At 52.2% G+C, this 23,006-nt stretch overlaps 1 protein-coding gene across 6 annotated transcripts in view; it reads right to left on the reverse strand.

The window, feature by feature from the left end:
• Positions 1-23,006, reverse strand: part of EIF4G3 (eukaryotic translation initiation factor 4 gamma 3) — a 129,788-nt gene that overhangs the window by 106,250 nt on the left and 532 nt on the right. The gene's annotated exons all lie outside the window — the stretch shown is intronic.

Below are 23,006 nucleotides of genomic sequence, written 5' to 3' on the forward strand. Positions count from 1 at the left end.
ACTTTTGCGAGGACAGGTAAGGATCTGTGCAGAGAGGAACAGAGAAGGCTGGTTTCCAAGAGAAGCACGGACTCCACTGGGTGGGCATCACGCACTGTTTATGGCTTGGCTGGAGCAGCCTCCTGCACCCGGAGCCCTGCGGCAGCAGGGGAAGCTCCTCGCCGCCTCCAGCGCCGCCTGGCTCAGGGGCCGGGGCAGCTGCCGCTCCTTCGGGTGGACAACATAACCGCCAGCTGCCACTACAAGTGCAAATCCTCGAGGCTGCCATCTCACTTCAATCCGTGATGGGAGGCTGTTTCTCTCCCATCTCGCTAGCCAAAAAGTCCTAGATACTGCACAGAAAACAGCTCTGCGAAGAAAAACCCTTTAGGACTTCTGTTCTTTGTTGAAGAGACCGGTGCAGTCAAGCTTTGTTTCTCCTTGGGAAGGGCAAACACGAACGACGACAGACAAGGAAGCCGCACCTGAGGAAAGCCCCCTCCTGCTCAAACACAGCGTGCCCCTGCCTTACGCCTCCAGAACCGAAAAACCCACGAGTGGAAGAAAGAAGCCAGCAAAGCCCTTCAGGCCATCCAGGGAGGCAGGCGCTCCTGAAAGGAAAAATCTGAGCACTCTTTAGGAGCCTCCAAGCAGCGACGGGAATTTGAGATGTGCTGAGATCTGGAAACATGCACAGCAAGGCCATTTACTTCACGACAGGCACAGGAACAGGGCCGTCAGCCAAGGGGAAAAAGAAACATTAAGGGTGCAGAGCAGAGCTCAAGCAAAAGAAGTTAACGTTTCACCATGCAGCCTCTATTAAAAATTACTGCAAGGCCTTAGTTTTATTACGGGTGCAGTCTGGCTCCCCCTCAGACTGCTTTAATTTCACATTATTTTGCCTTGCGTTTACCTGCTCCATTTTAAAAGTTACCCAAACACACGCTGAATGACCGGCTTTGGCAAGTTTTTACCACTACCAGCTATCTCATCATCGTCCTGCAGGAGAGGCTGTTATGTTCATTGAAGTTCAAAGTAATAATCACATTTTTTCCCCTCCGTGGCGTTAGTCCCCTCCGCTGCAGACATCAGAACAGCTCTTTTTTCTAGAACCGTTTCTGTTCCGTGACGTCTTAAGAACACAGAAACCGGTGTGGGTGCTCGGGGCAGCAGGCCTGGCACTCCGTTACCGTGTTTGTTGCTGGCCCCGATGATTCACACGAGAGCCGAGGTCTCACCTGGGGCTTCAGCCGGAGGAAATCACTCTCTGCTTCCAGCCAGACCTGGAGCGCGGTACCTGCCAGCATCCCCCAGCCTCGCTTTTTCAAGTGCGGCTGAGCTGCGGGCACATCTCCGCAACCTCCAGGAGATGAGGCGGGAGGAAGAAGGCATTTCTCAACTTCCTAAAACCGTCACAGCAAGAGCCATGAGAGGTTAGAGCGACGTGCTGAGCGAGCACTGAAGTTGGTTCCGTTTAGGTTTCAGCTGTCTCTCTCCTCCTTTGCCCTGCACCGAGCAGGGCACGCTCGATGGACTGCAAGTCACCGCTTCGTTCAGCTTGCTCCGGTCTTCCCAGTGGAGGAGAGCGTCCTCGGGCAGTCCGCACACCCCACCTGGAGCAGTGCTGCCTGCTTTTGAAGCCCAGGGGCTTCTAACACTGCTCACCTCTCAGGGCGAAGCACGCACAGGGACCTGAGTGGAGCGGGAACGCCGAGCCTGGCGCCCGTGCACCTCCGGATTCACCGCCGCGAGCGGGGCGAACGATGTCGCCGCTCAACACGCTGAGCCACGAGAAAGAGCACTCTGGGGTTCTGATCCTTGGAAAAGCTTTTTAGATCCAGTGGCTACTTAGCAAAGGCAGTAACAGAGCCTCCCGAAGCTGATCTGCGGAGCCTGAGTTTTGGTGCGGGGCCACGCCAAGCTGGCCCACAACCCTACACAAAGCAGCTATTTCCAAGAAGGTTCACATTTTCAAAGGGGATTTAAAAAAATAATGAAAACAGACCTCAAGAAGACAGACCTCTGAAACGGAAGAGTTTGCGTGAAAAGCGGTGCTATGAGAATTAGTAAGAGGATGTGAGAACGCAAGTCCAGATTTACTTCTCAGCAGAAGACCTGGAGCTGAAAACACAGCGATAGGAGGGGAAACTAAGGAAGAGGATGTGAGGACCTACAAAAGGAGAGTCGATCAAATTATTCTGAATCCATGAAAACCCATGGGGCTACCCCAGCAGTGGTGTGCAAACCTGGCATCTCACGGTACCAGACCCCGGTAAAACAACGGCAGCGGTTCATCTTGTCTCGTCCTGACTCATCTCCTGCATTTTGTACCCGAGCCACGTCAGGGAAACAGAACAGCTTTCTCCGATATCAGCCCGAACAGGAAGGCCGCTATTGACCAAGCTTTAGCAGCTGCAGGCGTTTTCTATCACCACAGGAGTCAAATGCACATGTGCAATACACTGGATTCCTGGATCCCTCTGCACGAGAGGCGCTCCACGGCTGCTTCTGCCAGCTGAGCGAAGCCAGCGTTAACATCCACGCGCTTGGACTTGGTTGTCTGGAGCAGGGAAGGCTTACAGGAACAAAGCCACGGGCTGTCCCTGTCCCTGTCCAAAGGAGCCATCCCTGGTGTAATTTAGAGGTCACGACACCGGGCCATTCTGGTGAAGCTCCTTCCCAACTTGCCTACGTGACGGAAGCATCGATGCCCTCGGTCCATCACAGAGCTGCTCCCCACCTCCAGGCTCTTACAGCGCCCCTGGTAATTAACGGGCCCATTCGACAGCTCCGGGCCGACGGCGATGCTTTAAAATCCTCCCCGGGCTCCAGCTAATCAGAACCGAGTCCGAGCGCCGGCGTTCTGGGGCCGGAAGCGCAGTCGCGTCTGCCTGAACGCAGCGCATGCCTGTGGAAACCACCACAAATATGCAGCGCTCAGACATCAAAGACAGGAAAAAGGAGCAGTAAAAGGGGCACCCAAGGTCAAAACGTAATAAAACGATGTTTTATTACAGCAGCCTTCCCGAAAGGCTTGCGGAGGAAGATGGCAGATTTCCCCCCACAAAGAAAGAAAACCAAGCTAGCCAACACGCCGGGCTTTGTTTCCGCGGCGCGGACGAAGCGACCCGGCGGATTTTCACAGCGACCCTCAGCAACCGCCCCGGCATCCCGGGCACGCTGCGGTCTGGTGGGGCAGGGCGGCTCAGAACAACGTGCCTCACGTGGACAAAATCCACCCGACCGGGCCGACCCGAGGTGCGAACCCTCTCCCACCAAGTTACACTCGGTGGAACTCATTTCTACTTCGCTGGGAAAGTTTGGGCATGAATTTACAAAAAAAAAATGTAGAAAGGACAATTTCAGTGCTGTCTCACAATCACATTCCATACTTTCAAGTACAGCAAAGGCCCCTAGGCCTTCAAATTCATTTCCCCTTTGATCCGCAAGAGCCTAAATTTATTAGCCTCCTAGACACGCGGCAAGGCTCATCTCTTTGTACAGGAAATTGGAAGGAATTCAGACAAGGCTTTATTTAACGTTCAGACTCCCCCTATTGGGCTTCACTGCCACACAGTGATTTTACCCCAGGCATTTTCTTACAAAAGCTTAAAAAAAAAAAAAAAAAAAAAACTAGAACCAGACCCTCCGACAAGAGCAACAGAATTAAAGACAACATTCACCAGGGCACACGGAGCACTTGCATTGTGTGGCAGGCCACTTGTGAAGCTTTCCCTGGCTAGAGGATCCCCTTTCGAGCAATTAATGAAGTATCGCTTTTTTTTTTCTGGTCACATGGTAAAGGAAGCCTTCCAAATGAGAAACTAACTTCGAGATGGCTGAGAACTTCCTCCCCACGAGCAATGACGCTAACCAGGCCTACGTTTCTCTGGATGGCAGAGTATTTCAAAACCCATTTCCTCCCCATTTCACAGAGCGGTGTCAAGGTGCCCACGCGCAGGGGCACACGCTGATTCAGAAAACACTACTAAAACGCTGTAGCAACGCACCACTGAAAAACAGGTGCTCCAGATGCTCAAAGGCACTGCCATCGGGCAGCCATGTGCCCCTCAAGACAGGTGGCCCAGAGACGCCGACCCCGGCACATTCTCGGACCTTGCATCCCTGTATCAATGCATCCGTCTGCAGCTGGTTTGATTTATTAAGAGACTACGGATTTTAAAGCCTTCGGGGCCTTAAAGGAAGGACTGCACACCCGTGTGCGCTTTCCCACAGGGCAGAGTTAGGCAGTCGCTCGTCCCCAGGTAGGGAGGCTGGAGCTGGCTGTGGGGGTGACGAACGGTCACGTCCAGGGCTCCCCTTCCCAGCCAGTTCGAAGCTGTGCGCTCAGCATCCATCTACAAGGAGTCAGAGTCACCCTCCATTAGGAACAAAATAAGTCTTGCTCTCGTGACAAGTATTTCTTCTGCCACTTGCTCGAGCCCCTCCACAGCTCCGAGTGCCATTTTTCTTCCTGCCTGCCACACATCCACCACAGGGAGTTACGTTATCCTGTAAGAGGTGCAGAAATACCGCCTCACTTATTTCTCTGAACTCCAGAATTTATGCTCTAGTTGAGGAGATGCGAGGCGAAGACGACGCAGCTTGTCATGCCATCAAACACTGCTTTAGAGTACCGAAAATCCAACTATTTCCGGAAAAAGAGGTGCGCTGAGAGGCTCCAAAGCCTTTGTGGTCATCTCTTGATTGCGACGGTACTGCTGACAGCAGCTCATTTGCACAATCGAACCATCACTGTCCCACTCTCCCAGTGAGTCTCACCCAACAGAACACTTGCTTTTGGGGCACACTCCCCCCAGACAACCACCCTCCTACCTTGATCCTTACTCTCGGCAGCATTTACATTTATTTTGCGTGCCTCCTTTACATCAGCCCTTTCAATCAGCTGCTTCCTAACATTTTATTTCCAGGAATTAATTCCCCTACTGATGTTTCGTGACGATTAGAGAGCACCTACCAGTAGCTTTCAGATTTATTAGCACAGAAATGGAAAAGGAGCTTTCCTTTCGCTTGCCTCAACCTCTCGGTAGGAGGGAGCGCGCCCCCCTCCGCTGGGGACACAAGCGGCACATGAAGTCGTTTCGGATGATGCTGAATGAATTTACAACTGTTGAACAATTCTCTCCGACTGCATAACTGCCACTTAGCAAAAACAGCTGTTTTAATACGAGCTTGCATCTTTAGCTGGCTAATGCAAGAACAAAAACAGGACAACATGGAGACGGATCCAGCCGGGGGGAAGCCATTTGGTATTCCCGAGCACTGGAACAAGCCATTCAGCCTCTGCCTGCACGCAGCCCGCACAGGCATTAACGCTCTACCACCACGTCCCGCTCCGGCGAGGCTTTGCCAGGATCTGTTTACGCGATCCACTTTTCTTTGCGAAAGGCACGACAGAAAACACTCCACAGCGAACCACGAGATACGCGTTCTCTCCCGGCTTTCTGCAACTTCTCCTGCAAACTGAGCAAACAAAACGAATGCAGAAATATCACTGCTGCTCCTGAAATGTATTAACAATGAGAGTGAGGGCTGCTGAAAGAGAAAGGGGGGACTGAAAGTATTAACAAAAGCCCACAGCACACTGGCTGTGGCTAAAGCTAGAGCCTGAAAGACTTCTTTGTCTTTCTGGTCAATGCAAGCCTATTCAGCAGCCCGATATATAGCAGAAAGAAGTGAGGGTGGGAGGAAGAAGAGTACTGTCTCTTTAGGGGACGTCTCCTCAGCTGCCAAGCTGCAAGGGGGAGAGCGAGGACTCGCATGAACACAGCGAGCTTTCCAAGCAGCCCGTAACCCGGGCATTGTCTATTAACAAACGTGAACTGAAAGAGCAGGCTCTGCTCGCACCGAACCCTCCTCGACTAAGGGACACACATTCCAGGAACTGGACATCTAGTTCCCGAAGAGCCTCGAAGTGCAATATAAATAGTAAGCTATGGAAAATAAACCCTGATTTCTACAAGTCTGCTTGCTTTTCTGCAATCCCTTCCTCCCAACAATGAGCTATTGTTCCACGCCTGGTACTGAGGAAATGTTTGCGTTCCTTCTCCGCGTCCTTTACATTTAGAGACCTGCTCCTCATTTCAAGATAATTACCCAACACACTACAAAGCACGCATGCCTTTCCCAGTTAGAAAGAAACTAAATTTAATATTGATTTCACCAAACAAACCCAACAGCCCGCTCCTTGGTTTTTTTAGCGTGACCATAAACGCTCTGCAGCGCCCTGCAGCTAGCCAAAATCCCTCGCAAGCACCGAGGAAGGGTCCAAGCCAGTAGAGCACGCCATTTAACACACGGCCACCAGCTGGGAGCACAGAGCGATGAAGGCGAGCGTTATCTGGAGGGGACTGATGCTTGCTGGGGGGGTTCTTCCCCCCAGCGTTGAGGCACAGGCACACCCAGGCTCCTCGCCTTGGCTGCACGGCCACAGGAGCCAGGAGCCCGTTCCCATCTGACCGCAAGGCCGGGCTCCCTGCTTGGCTTTCGGTGCAGATGTACCTTCAGTGCTGCTGGTGAACGGCGTGCCCCGAGCAGCAGGAACGCTGCTGCAAAAACCACCAGCGGTGAACACGCGTGCAGGCTCGCTCCTTTTCTCTCCCGCGCCGGGTGCTCGCCGCATGCTGGTCCCGGTGGAGGAGAGCGTGCAGTCTGATCTCTCCCTGCTGCTGAACCCTTGACCATTGCGGAGCCAAGATTTTGCTGCTGGCAGAACCGCGGCAAAGTTTCTTCCGTGGGCTTCACGCATAACCATACAAAGGAAACAGGCAAACAACAAAGTTTGTGTTTCCTCCCCACCACCAATCCTGCACCTAGCCGCAGGAAGCAAGGGGACAGCAGGGCGGCCGCTGCACGAACCCGCTCCAGAAGGAGCTCCTGCACGCCCGCGGGCCTCAGGCACAGGATGCAGAGGCTGAAAGGAAACCTGAGCACGGGCTCCATTTTCCTACAGCAGGCAGACGTGAGAGCACTGCACGAGAGAAAAGCTGGCGGAACGCTGCCCTTCCGCAGCACGAAGCGCGCTGACCGACACTGCTGCTTCGAGGCACGCGCTTCGCTCCTGGGGACCCCGCTGCTATTTCTGGAGTTGGCCAAGGGGCAAGAAATGTCTGTATAAAAGCAGCAAACTCATTTCTTTGCCTTAAAGACAAGGGCTTAACTGCGATCACAGCAATAGCTTCTGCAAGAGCAGCTTGTAAAGATAAAACTTTTTTCCCCGTGTCGTAGCTGAACTAAAAGGGAGTAAAACTCTGCGGTTACCACAGTCTTAATTAAATTTGATTGATAGCCCATTACCTAAGTGTGCACAAAGCCACAGTTCGCACAGGGTGCTATTTCCTTTCAGGTTTTTCAATACAGCAAGGACTCCCGTTCTAACTGTTACGATAAAGATCTCTTTGGAAGAGCTGACCTGCCAAATGCTGGAAGGTCTCGGTACAAACAGCCACCCAGGCAAGAAGTCACGGCCCTTGGGGCATCCCGCCTGCGAGCGGGGCACGGATGCCTCCGGAGGGAGGACCCACGGCATGAACCGGACCCACACAGCCCACAGATGAGATTTCTGCCGCCTTTCTTTCTTCACAGGTGGAAAAGAACAACATCGTGAAGCGGGAAAGAGGAACTTAAAAGCAAAACACTGCAAGCTGCAGAGTACCTGTGGCTGCTGCAGAAGTGGGATTTTGTAGCATGTGCTTATATCTTTTTTTTTTTTTCCTTCTTTTTTTAATGCCAGGGTGCTGCAGGCTCTGAACTCCAGCTGTCCAGTCACTGAACACCCACAAAGAAGGCAATGAGAACAGAAAAGCAGAAAAAGCAGCAGGCACCCAACCTCAATCCAGGTAATCCTGGGCTCGCTAGAAACGCCAGCAAAGGCGGCAACTGCTACAATATGCAAGCTTGAAACCAAAGGTTAAAGAAACATAGAAATTGAGAAGAAACAGAGAATCACAGCGCATTAACACAAAACAACAGAAAAAACCACCCTACTTCTGATTAGCGGTGACTTGGATTTCAATTTGCACGTCTGGCATTACAGGCAGAGATGGCGTATTGGTGGGACTTCTACCACCCTAAGCGAAGGACTGCTGCACTGATGATTAAGAACAAAATGCAGCGGGGTTCGTTTTATTTATTTATATTCCTGAACACAGCATGCATCAGGCAGCGACTTAAATAAAGCCTCTTTACTCCAAAGCTTTCACGTTACCACCATAGACCAAGAACATCAATAACGTCTGCATGAAAGCACACTCTGTCTTCAGGTAAATCAAGATGTAAATATTTGTTCCACTTAATTCAGCTTTGTGCAGTCCAGAAGCCCTGATCAAAGATAACATGCTTTCTGAGAGGCAGTAATGAAATGCCAGCATCTAGAAATCAAACAATCTATAAGAAAAGTTACTCAATAAAGCAGCCAAGAAAAAAAGCAGAAGAGGTACTCCATTACACAGCACGTAAGAGCTACACGGTGCCGTTTATACTTGAATATTCATGTGGAAAAAAAGACGAAGACCTAAGAAAAAGGAGACAAAGAGCCTCATTCCGATTATCAAGGCCAGTAGAAGAGCTACAGGTGCGGCTGCCCCAGACCAGGCTGGTTCAGGCCCCAACCTCGGGGCTCTTTGCTGCTCTCAGTACAAACGCTCCGGCTGCGACGTGTTCTGCATACAGCCCAGACAAACCCCACATGAATGGGCTTCAAGGGACAAACACCAAACGCACAGAGACACCAAACGCACAGAAAGTCGCAGGTTATGGTTGAAGAGCTCTTGGCTTTAAAGCACGGCGCTATTAACCCCATGCAAACTTCGCCCTTTTTCTGCCCACATCGGCACAAAGGGTTTCTAAGGGGAAGCTGCTGTTACCACCAGACACAACCCAAGTGGTGTTACCGCGGAGTGCTGGCCAGGCACACGTGCTGCTGACTTTTATTTGTAGGGCAACCACTTCTGAGTCCGTGGAAAGACCGTTTTGTTGTGGTTTCCCTGTTCTTAAGGGGAATTTAGCGAATCAGGTGTCCTGGTTCTCTCTGCAGAATCCGAGCACGTCACTGAAGTAAGGAAGCTCCTGTAAGGCTCATGCACCTCCCATGCAGAAAGCCCCATTCTCTCCACCTGATCCTCTGCAACCGGGTTTTTCACGAGCCGTGGTGAGCAGCAAACAGCCTCAGCAATTCCTCTGTACTGCTCCCCCGCGGCGACCTCGGAGCGAACGGCGACCTGGTGGAAGCCTTCTGGTCGCTGGTCCTGGAACACCTTGTAACAGACTCCTCGGCAATTCACCAGCAGGCTCCTTCAACAGCTGCCTGGATCCTGGGCTCTCAAATTAAGCATTTCTTCTGCATCTTTAACTCCTCCATCGCTCCTGGTTCACAATATCATTTAGGCCTCGGTGCAGATGAAACCTCCTGTTTTCCTAAGCTGGTAATGTAAATCTACAGCAAAGAAGCGGTTCTGTTCTCACGTTTCGGAAAGAGAAAACACACAGCTAAACCCCAGCCACAGCACCCACCCCTTGCGTGACACCAAGGGATGGTTTTCCAGCAGGGAGAGCTGGGATCTCGTTTCACAAATGCCACTCCCGAGGCACTCGGCTGGAGCCAGCGCATGCAGCGAGCTCAGGACCCGGCGACTCAGGCTGCAGCACTCACCATGGCGTTTGGAGAGGAGGCAGGCCTGAGCAGCGTGCTGTTCACGGGAGATCTTGGGAGAGTTTGTCCGGGAGTTTCTTGTTCTTCAAGAGAGGTCTGACGGCATTTCACACCCACGCTTTTTTCTTTGAAGGTAACCAAGAGCTAAAATTGCACGTGCGGTGACTCACCGAGCTCCTCCCCAACACGATTCCCAATGTTTTTTGAACACAAAAAGACCTCAAGCCCCGCCATCCATACAGGCACGTTGCTTCCACTTGCATATCTGAGCTGTATTTCAGGCAACAACCCTCAGTGCTCTGTGTGAACTCCTTGGCTCCAGGTCACCCAGTTTTGGCACAATGCATTTACAAACACGTGGTAATGGGATGAAGCTGCAGCACAGAACTGGGGAAGCTCCGCGCTGTCGCACGGCTTTTTGATCAGTCCGCCTTCAGAGCGGTGCTACAGACAACTTGGGGAGTGGCACGTCCCGATCCCAACCTAAAAATAACTGGATTACAGGAGTGACAGTCAATTGTAACTCCATTGTTCAAATCTTGATTTAATCTAACGTTGAGTGTATTTCTTAATCAACCTGCCTCAAGTGACTACTTGAAGGCTAATCTCTCAAAGCCTTTATTCGGGGTAGAGAAGATTCTTCTGTAGCTTTAACACACCAAGGAGCAGGTAGAACATGAAAACGATTATCCACAAAGCTTGTTCTTTCCGAAAATATTTGGCAAAGCACTGGATTTTTTTTGTCTGTTTCATATAAACATGATGTGAAATGAAGTTATAACAGTCTCAGAATGCCCTTCAGCATCTAAAAACGAACCAAGCTTGGAGGGATGGAAGCATCACGAACAAGGCATTTCTCAGCATGGTGCAGCAAGAAAAACTCTTTTGGATACTGTTAACTGCATTTATTTCTGCAGTTAACTACAACAGAAGGAGGAAAAAAAAAAAACATTACCTGAAAGAGAGAGATATCCTAACATTGTTTTCCCAACAAGGCTCTTTTAGACCAGCCTCTGGCTACCAAGCATTTGGGAAGTGTTAAAAAACATATTTACGCGAGGAACAGTTGAGCAGGGAAATGCCAGCTCCCTGCACCCCCAGGCATGCACAATAGAGGCGACCGCACACAGCAAACTCCCCTCCAGAGACGAGGGACGCGAAGAGGCTGCCAAAATAATGCTCCAGCTGCCGCTCGCTGCAGACGTTTCTGCCCCAGCTGATAACCACCACCCAGGCAGCGCTAACCACACCCCCGCGTTGCCAGCTTAAAAACCATCAGATCCCTCCCTGAGCGGCTCCGGAGGAGCGATCCCTGTCTGAAACATTTAAAGATGGAAGCGAACGGAAGGGTTCCGTGGAGAAAATGCTGGCGTGTTCCCGAACTAACCAGTGCAGTTCTCCAGCTGTCCTCTAGACCTCTGGCTGCAGCAGAAGCCTGCCTCCATCTAGTTGGGCAGGAAAAAAGGTGTATTTCACTGAAACGCGCCAGGCACGGCAGCAGAGCTGAAGCCATGCCCATCACCTACCTCTCGTGTTCCGTACCACAACTGCTGATACAACATCAGGGCTGGATATTGTGAAGTACTTCTGTACTTCAGTCTTAATCACTGGGGTTAAACAATTCACGCAGTATCTCATGCAAACCGAAGCACACTTCAAAAAAAAAAAAGAAATCCCCAGTTTAGCGTACTTCTGTCCCCTGCCTGGCAGCTGAAACAGCAGCTCCTGGCCCGATACCAGCTGCACGCATGCTGGCAAAGAGGCTCTGACCTGCTTAGATGCTGTGAGCTGCTGCGAGGTAGCGTCAGGAACAGGCTCCGTGTGCTGGGCCGGGCAGCCCGGACGCGCTGTTGGTGTGCTGGGGAGGACGGCTTCCAGCGGGCTGGCGGAGCGGGGCCGCGGCTCCCGGCAGCCTCGCCAGCAGCAGATCGGGACTGTTTGCTTTGCGTTGTTTTTTTTCCCTCCTTCAGAACAGTTACTTAACACACAGTTATTTCCAAACTGAGTTTGTACTGCAAACACACACCTAGTTAAGAACACCGAAGTCCAAACAGAGAAAGGGAAGAGGGCCAGGTGCCGCGGCCGGCCGAGGAGGGCAGGCCAGGAGGAATGGTTCTGCTAGTAAGAGCAATATCAAGCTGTAGAGATACCACATTTTCCCTTTCCAAGGGGAGATTATTAGATACACCTGGAGGAAGAAGAAAATTAAAACCAATAGCCAATAAACGCCTCTCTGGTTTTCTAGAGAGTCTCGAGAAAAGCCTTCCTCTGACCAAGCTGTTTCTCGGCCCTCATTCAGCTTGCAGCCTGCAGCAAACTTCAGCAGAGGTATTGCAGTCACTGAACTCAAAGGAAAACCTGACGTCTCCAGCTGCCCTTTTGCACAGCCATTATCTGCATCTGGGGGCATGTTGTTACAGGAGCAGGAGGGGGAAAAAAGTTCCAGACACAAGAACCACAGCGCTCACTCATGGCAATTTTCACCTGGGAATCTAAATTTCAACCGAGTCTTTCAGCGCTGTTTTCTGTAATTTACTGAAACACGGCAGTTCTATCAGCTCTATCTCAGTTCTATCCTCCCGTGCATTTCATGAGCACAGAACTGCCCCCAGCCCACCCACCTCCAACCTCGAACCCTAAAAACACAAACAAGCCACTCCAGCTGACGAGGCTACCACACATGCTCGCCTCTTTTCTCTCCAGGGACAGCCGCTGCTTGCACCCCGGGGGGCTCGGGGACCCTCCAACAGCCACCCTGCATCCCCAGCCCGCGTTCCAGCTGTGTGACGCGCATCAAGCAGCCTCGTGCTGTACTGCCTCGTTCACTAGGCTGTGTTTCCTACCGTGTCGCTAATACTTCACGCTGTGACTTCATGGGAAAATTTAATGCTCTGCTGGTCAATCTGTCAGGAAGCATCGCGGTGACAGCGGTGTTGTCACCCAGACTGATTGTCCTTCCGTGATCTGAGCAACGAATTCAAGAAGTGCGCTCCTTGAGAGCAGTAACGCTCATTTCAGCTCCCAATTTTGTAACGCCTCGCGATTTCCCCCCCATAATCTTTATTTCAGCAGTTTATCAAAACGAAATGAAATCATAAGCGCCCTCTTGCCACATGCAGAGCTTACGACTTCTCCCGAGTTAAAACCCCACGTCGTACAAAATGAAGTCCTGCAAACACAGGCAGCTAGGGAAGACAGAGCGATGCATCTTACCCTGCTGCACAAAAGCCATAGTTCAAAGAGTGAATCAGGGTGGGCAGGAGCTCTGGGGCTCTTTGGTCCAATGCTTCACTCGTTCCATTTTTCCACCTGAGGACTCTCAGCTGCACACTTTACGCACGCCTCTACAGGGTGCTTGATGAAAAAGAGCAATAGCAACAATATATTTATCCCAGCTGAACCCCAAGACGAGCAGTGAATTAGTTTCAGAGCATTTTTCATTTTAAAAGCTAGTTTTACCGCCCGTAGCTCTGGCTGTTGACTTCGGGCCACAAACGCAGAGGGCAGGCTGCATCCACCGCACGGCTCGAGCAACGCGGAGCGCCGCGAGTCAGAGAAGTGCCCAGAGAAGCCGCGGATGCCCCGTGCCTGGAGGTGTTCAAGGCCCGGCTGGATGGGGCCTCGGCCAACTTCACCTGGTGGGTGGCATCCCTGCCCACGGTGGGGGGTGGAACTGGGTGAGCTTTGAGGTCCCTTCCAACCCGAGCCGTTCTGTGGTTCTATGATTAGATGAAGGGAAAGCATCAGCCAAACAGAGAAAGGAGCTGCCCACACCAGCCACACGCCTGTGACAACTGCAAGGAAGTACAAAGAGCTGCGGCACACCGCCCTCCGCCCCCGCCGCGATCCCCAAAGGCTCTGCAGCACCTACTGCCCAGGCTCAGCCGTACGCACATGGTACGCAAGCAAAGGATGGACAGAGAACCACAAATAACTGGGAGGTCCAACAGAGAACTACCAAAACATGCACTGTGCGCGCGTGTATAGCCAGACACGCTGGTAGAACTCAGGGATCCAACTCGCGCACACAGCAGCTCCGTGAGTGGTTTCCTGCAGGCAACCACTGCCGTTAGTCTTCAGAATCGCCCCTCAACTTTGTGTTAAACTCGTCACAATGCGAGGCTCAAGGCCCAGCAGGAACTGAAGCTGTTAGCATTCCTCTTGCTACAGCTAAAGGACACGCTAAGTGCCACGAGCAACCCTGCCATCTCAGAGCCCACGTGGAGCACCGCTCGGAGCACCGCGTGTCGTCGGCCGCGGCTCCCACGGGGCCACCGGGACCACGCCGTTTGTCCAGGCGAAGCCACTCAGCTGCGGTGAGCAGCTACCCCGCTCCCGGTGGCATCTCACGCCGCACCCCACGCCGTTCTGGCCCACCAGCTGTGGGTTTTAGGAGATCCCAAACCCAGAAGACGCTCTGGGACTGCAGTACCAGCAGGATGTGGATACATCCAGCCCAACCCCACTTGCATGTTTCCCTGTGCAAACCAGGGACATTTCTGACCTACCTGCAACAGGCAGGGAAGTTAAAGATCTTTTCTGTCCCCTACTCCTAAGCAGAAACACTGTCTTAAGTCCAAAATCATGAAACCAGGGATGGAGCTAGACCACAAAGAAGAGCAACCCAAGCCTGGCATGCGAGCTCTCCTCCCCTAAGGAAGCATTTTCAGGTTTCTCCTCCGGCGGGGGGAAGCTCAGCAGCCTGCCCTGAGACCTTCAGATCCTGAGCAACCTTTGAGCTTCAGTGAGACCAGCGAGCCCTCCAGCTCCCCGGCGGCTGGCAGTTACCTCTGCTTTCACCGCTTCCCTAACAAATCGGAGCCAGCCCCGCACCGCCAGCAGAGGAACCGCTCCCTGCCCGCCTCGGTTCCCCTGCGCTCGCTCGTTTTATTGCGGTGCTCCGGTTTCTTTTACATGCACTTCACAGGCTGATTAATACTCATCTTGGATGATCAGATGTCTGGTAGATTCAGGCTTTTACACCACTCACCACATAATTCTCATTAAGGCATACCCACTCCACTAGAAAGCGTTTGCTGACTATTCCCACAACTGACATCCAGGCCGTTCAGTAAGACATTCTGGACAGAGGTCCGGGCTATAAAACTCACGTTCTTAGTCTGCCAGGATCGGAATTTGGTGACAGCGCAATTCATTCATTTATTTAATGACCTTAACGTCAGCCTGAGTGGATAAAGTGTGCTTTGGCTTCAGCAAGAAGAGACGGGGGCCGTGCCAAGCACCAACAACAATTGTTCTGGTGGCTGCCTGCCACGCCAGGTACCGCTGCCACAGGCGGCACACCCAGGTGCTGCATCCTGGGGGGCTCACTGGGAATCACACCACGCTAAACGTGGCACGCAAGCCCAGAACCAAAAATTTAAACGTTAAGAAGTTTATTTGTGCAGACCAACTTTTTAATTAAGAAAGGGTTTATGGAAATGTAATCAATACAATTAAGCTGAACAGCTTAAGCTCACAGAACATCCCCAAAATTTAGTTTGCAATATTTGCATATCAACAAAAATTACATCTTTTTCTTTTGAAGAGCCAGACATAAAAGCACTTTGAAATTGACTTTAGAACACCTTTACTGGAGGAAAACATAAAGGCTAAGTTACAGACAGGTCGGCAGCTGAATTATTTGCATTTTACAAATCTAGAACAAAAAATGCAGCGGCCAGAAGAGCGGAGTATTTGAAGACCATCCACTAACCAGTACCCGTATGTGCATAAGCACTGGGAAGACAGGATGCCACAAACTGAAGCTAACCATGCATTCTAGAGCAAGCTGGACTCCTAAGATGTCTCAGCAGCTCACAAAACAGTACGCCCAAAAGAACCTTCTACATGAGCCTCACCAGGCTAAAATTGGGCATGAATCACCAGCTCCTGAAATCGCTGTCCCCACACGCTCCAGAGCTTACAAAGCACCATGAATTTCACATTAAAAGTCACAACAAACATGCTTTAAGTGCTTTTTGATTTTGGTCCTTGACTTCCGCCCAGATAAATGGTATAGATTATCTACCCTCAGCTCTAGTACCCTGCCAAGTTCCCTTTCAAATATAACGTCCGTATCGGGCCTGCCCAATTTGCCAGCTGAATGCTGCAAGACAAGGTGCCCGGTGTCGAGCCTGGAGCACGAAGTACATCACAAACAAGAATAAAGACTCTCAGAAAGTTTTCAGGTGAGATTTCAACCTGAATTTCAGTTCAGGCTTGACAGTTCTGTAGAAGAGCTTACCCTAGTCCAAGGCCAGAAGGGCGAGGTCTCGCTGCTGAGGTGGGATACACATTTTTAGACATTTCCTTTCCCGAGGAAGTCAGGAGCCTTTCAAAACCAGTGACTGACTAAGAAAACAAAGCTGTAAGTGGTATCACTAAAAAAAACCTCTCTCATTCTTATAGGCAGTCTCCCCTGCTTAGACTGAAGACTGAAGACTTCTGTCATTTTTGCTTTTCAGTGAAAGAACAAAATTAGCTCAGAAAAACACCAGTTTCAAGACGCAGCAACTTCTACGACTCCTAATAACGCCCAGGAGAGGGAAATCTCTTTTTCAGACCGCCACTGGTGCAGCCACAGCATTGGTTCAAGTGCATTTCCAGAAGCCACTAGCAACACGGGCATTCAGACCTCAGGAATTCAGCAACTCGCCCGGAGTCACTCTCACGTGTAAATCAAACAAACACAAACAAACGCACAATCATTACTTGGCAACCTGACAGAGCCGGTACAATGTTTATTAGGTTCCAACTGGCAAAGGCTTCCCAAACTCAGGAAAACCTGTATTAGTTAATTAAGATCTTTTAACTCTTCTCTGTTCAGTGCTTTCACAGCACCAAGGACAGCCAAGAAGCAGCAGCAAGGCGCCTTTTCCTACCCTCAGCCCGGAGCGGGTGCCAGGTGAAGCCCACTCACCCGCAGAGCGCGGCGGCGGTCCCCGCGGTGGCTCTCGCCCAGCTCTTCCCACGAGGACGCTCTTCTCCACAGCAAGTCTCATTCCTACCGTGTCCAACCGCGGGGAGAGGAGCAGCTGCACCTAGGCAAGTCCTAACCCATTGCAACACATCCCTGACAGCTTTGGAGAGCGCTCCTGGTATCGGTCGAGGATCAAACACGCGTCCTTCTTTCAAGATGTGCAGCCGAGAAGCCGCTCTGCTGTTTGTCAGGCATGCTCAGAACTCCAGAAACATTTCAGATCTCCTCCAGACCAAGGGTACGCAGAGGTGTTACAACCAACAGCAGAAAGGTATCGTTTTTGGTAGCAGAGCTGATTTAAACACGATACAGTCCGGGGAAGCCTTAGAGATTTCCTCTGTGTAGGGAACTAGCCTGTTTCTGCCCATCTCGGGTGACTACGCAGCAAACAGGCAACAACAATCCTTAAGGTACCAGAAGAATAGAGGTGGTGTAATTTTCCTTTCAGGAACAGAAAAAATACTGTCCCGTTAACCTAGTTATGTGCCCAGCAGCAGTTTGACTCAAGTCCCATCAGCAACAACGGCCATCACCTACCATGAAGAGAGAGCACGCTCTGGGACAACGTCTAAAGGTGTATAACAAAACATAAGAATAGCACGTACTAGAAAATGTGGCTAGCCTAGAAGCTTATTCTGCGCTCCTCCCTTTGATCCTTTTCTTTTTTAACAACCCATTCTGTTTTCTTCTTCCAGCTGTTCCACATCATCCTTCCCTGTTTGGGAGGCAAAACAAAGTCTGCAGCCTGGAAAGGAAAGCTGCGTGTGCGAGAAGTTCTGGAACCGCCTCGAAGCGCACAACGCGGCGTACGGGAACTCACACCAACTGTGCTCCCCAAGAACAGGGACACCAGCCCCTCCAGGGCAGGGGGCTCACCTCTGCTCCACCTGCACCTCGAGCCCCAGAACAGATGCCCGTTTTCTCCTCCCCATCCATTCCAGGAAACCCTTTGCGATTGCAAACAGCCGTGAAGTCATGGGCGAAGGCTCCCACTGAAGACAGGCCTGTAAAACAATGGTAGGGCCCATCTCTAATTCCCCAGAGTGAAAATTCCAGCAACTTGAGTCATATTAGACAATTTGCACGCAGCTGAACTTGACGGTTGACTAGCCCTGAAATCGCTGCATTAGGGAGAAAAAGAAAATAGGGGTCACCCACAGCTTCCACGGGGAGACCTTCACTGCTAGCTCCTCCTACGACACAGCGGAGCAAACGCGCTGGCGGGACACAGCCCATGTTTGGAAGAGCCTTTCAGCCCTCACACGATGGACAGGACCCACACACACGGATGAAAGTCCTTCTACTTCCCGACACTGAAAAGGGAGGTTAGCTGTCCTAAGGCTCCTAGTACTTAGCTTCATCAAGTTACTGCCACGGACAAAAATACAAGCCGTGTTCCAAGATCAGTACTGCGTTTAAAATACAGATCTGTGAGTGACTAAAGTAACCTCCCGCAGACTTCTGCCAGGGAACATATACAATCATGGCTCCAAACATGAGAGGAAAATGAGTTGTTTCAGATCACGCTTTTGGAAGAATGCTTTTCTCCAAGACATTTCACCATAAAATCTTACAAAGCCAGTGAAGTGACATGTCTGCACTATAGCATGATTAGCTTTTGTCATTAAATAAATTAAAGCTATTTCTGCTCAAAAGAATGCTAAGGCGTGCCAAGGCTGGGGATCATCAACGAGGGAGATGGCAGAGAAGTCTAAAAGCACTTACTTTTGGCAATACGCTCACAACCTCGTGCCCGTTCCTCCTCTGCAGGACAGCCACTATCACGGCAGTGGCAGAAGCTTTTCTGAAGCTTCTCTCCTGCTGCATCCCCTCCCAAGACGTAAGGTCTCCCCGGGGTCACACGTTTTTAAAACAGAAACATTTCTCAGGCAACAGGAGTTGTGTCCCTTCACCCAGCTGAGATTTCAGAAAGCTCGCCCCTGAACTCAGGGCTTGTACCTGAAGCAGAAAGCAGGGAACATCTCTGGTCCCAGCCTGGTTCCTTCAGCCTCTCTCCGCTCCTGCCTTTTCAGGACCGCAGTGCTCCCAACACCGTTCTTCAAAAGCTGCTGTGACTGGCGTTTGGAAGGGCACTTCTAAGGGCACTTCTGATCCTGCTCCCATTTCAGCTCCGGTTCAGCACAGAAGCAGCGCGGGAGCCAGAGCTGATCCGCCGGAGGCGCAGGGAGGCACGGCGCTTCGCACACAGTCGCGACCCTCATCGACAACCGGAGTGCCCAAGCAGCTCCCGCTGCCTGCCTAATCCCTGCGCCTCGATCTTCAAAGTCCTCAACAGACAAACCCCAGAGAGCACCCGAAGACATTGCATCACACACCTGGAAAAAAGCCACTCGGGACAGAAGTACGCGGCGAGCAAAGGCGGCGCCGAGCTCCCAGGGGCCACCAGCGCCCAGCGCCCGCTCTCCCGCAGGGCACGCCGACGATGCTCTCCCCAGGGAAGTTCTCAGGCCGCTTCTCCTCCCACCCTCCGGCACCTGCTCCACTCTCTGCTCACTAAGCTACGAGCACGGAAGAGAGAAAAGCCAACGCAGCCAAGACCTCATTAGCAGCCTTAATTTAACTAGATTACCAGCGCAGGCCTACTGCGACGGCACAACCTGGCACGCGTCCGAACACCAGGTGAGCGTTGCCAGAACCTCACCCCGACTTCACACAGATCTCTGACGCTCCTGAAAGCAATCCTGTATTTCTTGCTGTTCTCCCAGGCTTTTGGGAAGCCACCGCAACCCTCCGCTCCCACGCGGAGCGGTGCCACGTACCGCCTGCGTGCCGCTTTCCGCGAGGGACCGCAGCGCAGCCAGCTAAAGCACCTTGCAAAAACAAAGCAGACGTTCAGCCACCGAGGAAGCACCAGCAAAACCCAAGTGTCCGTGCACAGCAACGTTGAACTTCACGCGCACACAAAAATGCTGACCCTTCCTCTCCACTTCCCAGAAACAGAAGCAAAGGGGAGGGATGGAGGGCTGTAAGGGAGGAGAAAGAAATTTTTAAACAACTGTTGCTTAAAAACCCACCCCGAAGCTGCCGCGATGCCCTGCTGCAATAACCTGAAAAACACCCGGGCTGCGGGAGCCAGGCCCAGAGCCAACAGCTACAGCGCTACGTTAAGGTCAGGCGTACCGGTGCCTGCACGGAGAGCATCAAAAACCAGGAAGCTGAACTCCCTCCAAATGCAAGCAAGTTTGGGAAAGAAAACAGAAACCTACAGACACCAGCACAGAGGCCAAGATGGCTCTGGTTTGGCTGCAAGGTACGCTCTAAGTTAACCCTGAAGGGCCAGCAGGCATGCAACGCTACCGGAGCTCAGCATAAATCAGTGTTTGTCCTTTATGGCGCAGAGCTTGCTGATGGAAGGCTAGGAAGACACCGGTGACCTGATTAGATCGATCCACAAAATTTACGCACAGCATGGGGACGTTTTAAAGAGCCTTATAACACGCACAGAAGATACCTCAGGAAACGTGTAAGTGGGAGCACGCAGGAGCGCAGCGCACTGTGTGACCTAACGCACAGAAGTAGCATCAAGTTAAAACCGCCACGGCCCCCAAAAGCCCGCAGCGTACCGTCAGCATTTCGGTGGAAGAAGTCCCACGGAACAATCGGCTTCACGTGGATCTTACCGCTCGGAGGCAGCCTGGAAGGGGGCAGGCGTGCCGTCAGCCTCCATCAGAGCCCCGGCACGGCTCCTCACCGTGGCACGCGGACACCCTCGCTGTCCCCCCCCAGCAGGGTCAGAACGGGGCCGGGAGTTCTGTTCACACTGACAACGCTGAGCACAACTTCTGCCCAAAATCAGGTTTGAGCGACTACTCACCACCGCCAGAGACACAAAGGTACCCAACTTCCTTTTACCTGAAAGGTTAATTTCTTGAAGCCGCCGTGATACGGAAATTATTCCGAGCTCTCTTGTCTTACAGCAGCTCCAGTAACTCCCCAGTCAGCACGTAACAGAATGAAACTCCCACCAGAACATTCCTGCTCTTTGTGTCCATCACCCTCCAGCTTTGCTTTCCTTCAGAAATTTGATTTTAAACCTCTTCCCCTGAATTTTTCTTTTCCCTCGTTAATCCCTTTCTACAAACGCACTTCACGTAAGCAGTCCTCGTTCCTGGCCACTTCCCTCTTACCCCATTCTTCTTTTTCATCCATACATTTAATTTTGTGACGTACCACGCACCGAAACCCCGTGTGTCTCCACAGACACGAAGTTCACCACGTGGCAGCAGCTGCAGTTTAAAAAGCCCAGGTCTGAGCCCCAGCCTACCCACTCCCACGCAACGACCACTTGGCTCGATGTCACTCGCGCTGCTGCGAGGAGACACCGGGACCTTGCCGTGCACTCCGAGTTGCCAGGAGAAACCTGCAGCTACAGTTTCTCTGCTGTGGGGTAATGCTGTCTCAACAGTCACACCAAAACAGAAAAAAACAAACAGAGCTAAAAATAAGGCTGAACTCGGATGACCCTCGGCACTTCAGTAAAGCGCAGATGAACTATGCTCCCGAAGCCGCCCTTCTGCAGCGCTGCTGACAGAAGGTAACAGCTTTGGTTTGCTACCTGGAAGCACACACAGCTTTTGGCGGAGGGAAAACCAGCCAGGACACCTGAACACAGCTCGCTGAAAAGGCACCAAGAACACGGCGTTTGGATGCACTGCGTGATTATTTAAAAGTTACGGAGCGGCTCCGGTCATACACCGTGTTTCCGGAACAGGCACGGCTACAAGAACAGCCCCATCACACTGACCTGCCCGCATCCCTACCCCTGACCTGTCCTCGCTACCCGGCGCTTGGTTCCTCTCCCCCCCTGCTCTGGGCACCCAGGTGGCTCCAGGCGAGGCGACACACTGCCGCACCGTCACCGCTCCTTCAGGGAACGCCCGTTCCCCGCACGCCGCTTCCTCCAGGGCTGCTCTCAGAGGTCAGCCGAGGCTCCTTCCCCCGTGCGCGCAAGGCGTGTAGCGACAAAACTCACCAAAAGCGACAGCTCTCCCGCCTAGCCGTGACCGCGCCGCCGCTCCGGCACACCACCACCAAGCTCACCCTTGGTGATGTCAGAGAAGTATTCGGATCCCTCCACGGTTCTTCTAATGAGGACTTGAAAATGAAGTGCTGCACAAAGCCTAGCGCGCGCCCGGTCCCAGGCCCAGGCTAAGTTCGGCCATGTAGCTGTCGAGGCAACCAGCGCCGCGTCCCACACGGACAAGGCTCTTCCCAGACAAACCAGCACCTTGCTGGAAGGATCGGCTGAGCACCGACTCCCCGTGCGCACGCTGGCCAGCGCTCCCCCCGTAACTCTTGGCTAAAGGCTCCGAAGTGAGCAAATTCCCCCTGAGCAACAGTTTTACTCAGCACCACCCTGCTGACTTGGTAATGACAGCACCTTCGCGCTGTTCTCCTAAATAAAGCACATGCTGGAATTACAGAGTATCGCAAGCCAGCCAGAAACACCCGGCGGAGGGTACGTCCCCCCGCAGCACTCTTCATTCTTCAGAGGTTTCACTTGACCCAAACAAATCTGTAACGTCAACAGTCCCATGATTTAGGCAATATTATTTGTGGTCAGGGAAAGAATGATTCTCGCCGGAAGCTCAAGAAAACAATGGACCCAAACTGATCATAAAAGGGCTCGGATTTCCCACCTCAAAACTGAAAGTGAGAGCAGCAAAACGCTTATACAGAGGGAACGCGCTTCTTAAAGAACACACACATCACACGGCTGAAGCTGCTCCTAACCAAAATAAATAAATAACCCCCACGCTTCCATGTTAAAATATAAGTCGTTACCACCAACAAACAGCGGCGCGCACTCCCGACCGTCCCCGGCACAGCCTGCGACACCGCTCCAGGACAACACCGCATTTCACCAAGCACGTCTTTTCGCTCCACACCCCCCCAGAAACTTCAGGGGGAGGGAAGCCAATTCGCCGGGGGATGCTGTCCAACGCTGGAAACAAACCGCAGGCAGGCACGCTCGCCACCCCACTTTCCTGCTGATCCCTGCAGTATTTACCTCCTGACTCGGGGCCTAGTCGCAGGGACCGGAGCCCTTTACAAACATTCCCTCTCTTTGTAGCGGGTTCTGGCCGAGCCGTTCTGAGCAGAAAGCTTCTCCTGCCCCCCGCACACGGCCCCGCGGGGCCAGCGGCTCAGCGCCGCATTCCGCCTCCGGTTTATTTCCACGAGCAAAGTAAACCCCCGTGAAAATCGGCCCCGGCTGCAGAGCCGGGCTTCACACTCGCCTTCAAAACAACAAAAACCCGGCACTTACCTGGGCAGGACCGGAGGCGAAAGTGACAAAGTGACAGGCGATTTCACATTAAAAGTTCACCCGGGGGGGGGGGGGGGGGGGGGGGG

Source organism: Oxyura jamaicensis, chromosome 21, assembly GCF_011077185.1.
Source record: "Oxyura jamaicensis isolate SHBP4307 breed ruddy duck chromosome 21, BPBGC_Ojam_1.0, whole genome shotgun sequence".
Classification (NCBI taxonomy): Eukaryota; Metazoa; Chordata; class Aves; order Anseriformes; family Anatidae; genus Oxyura; species Oxyura jamaicensis.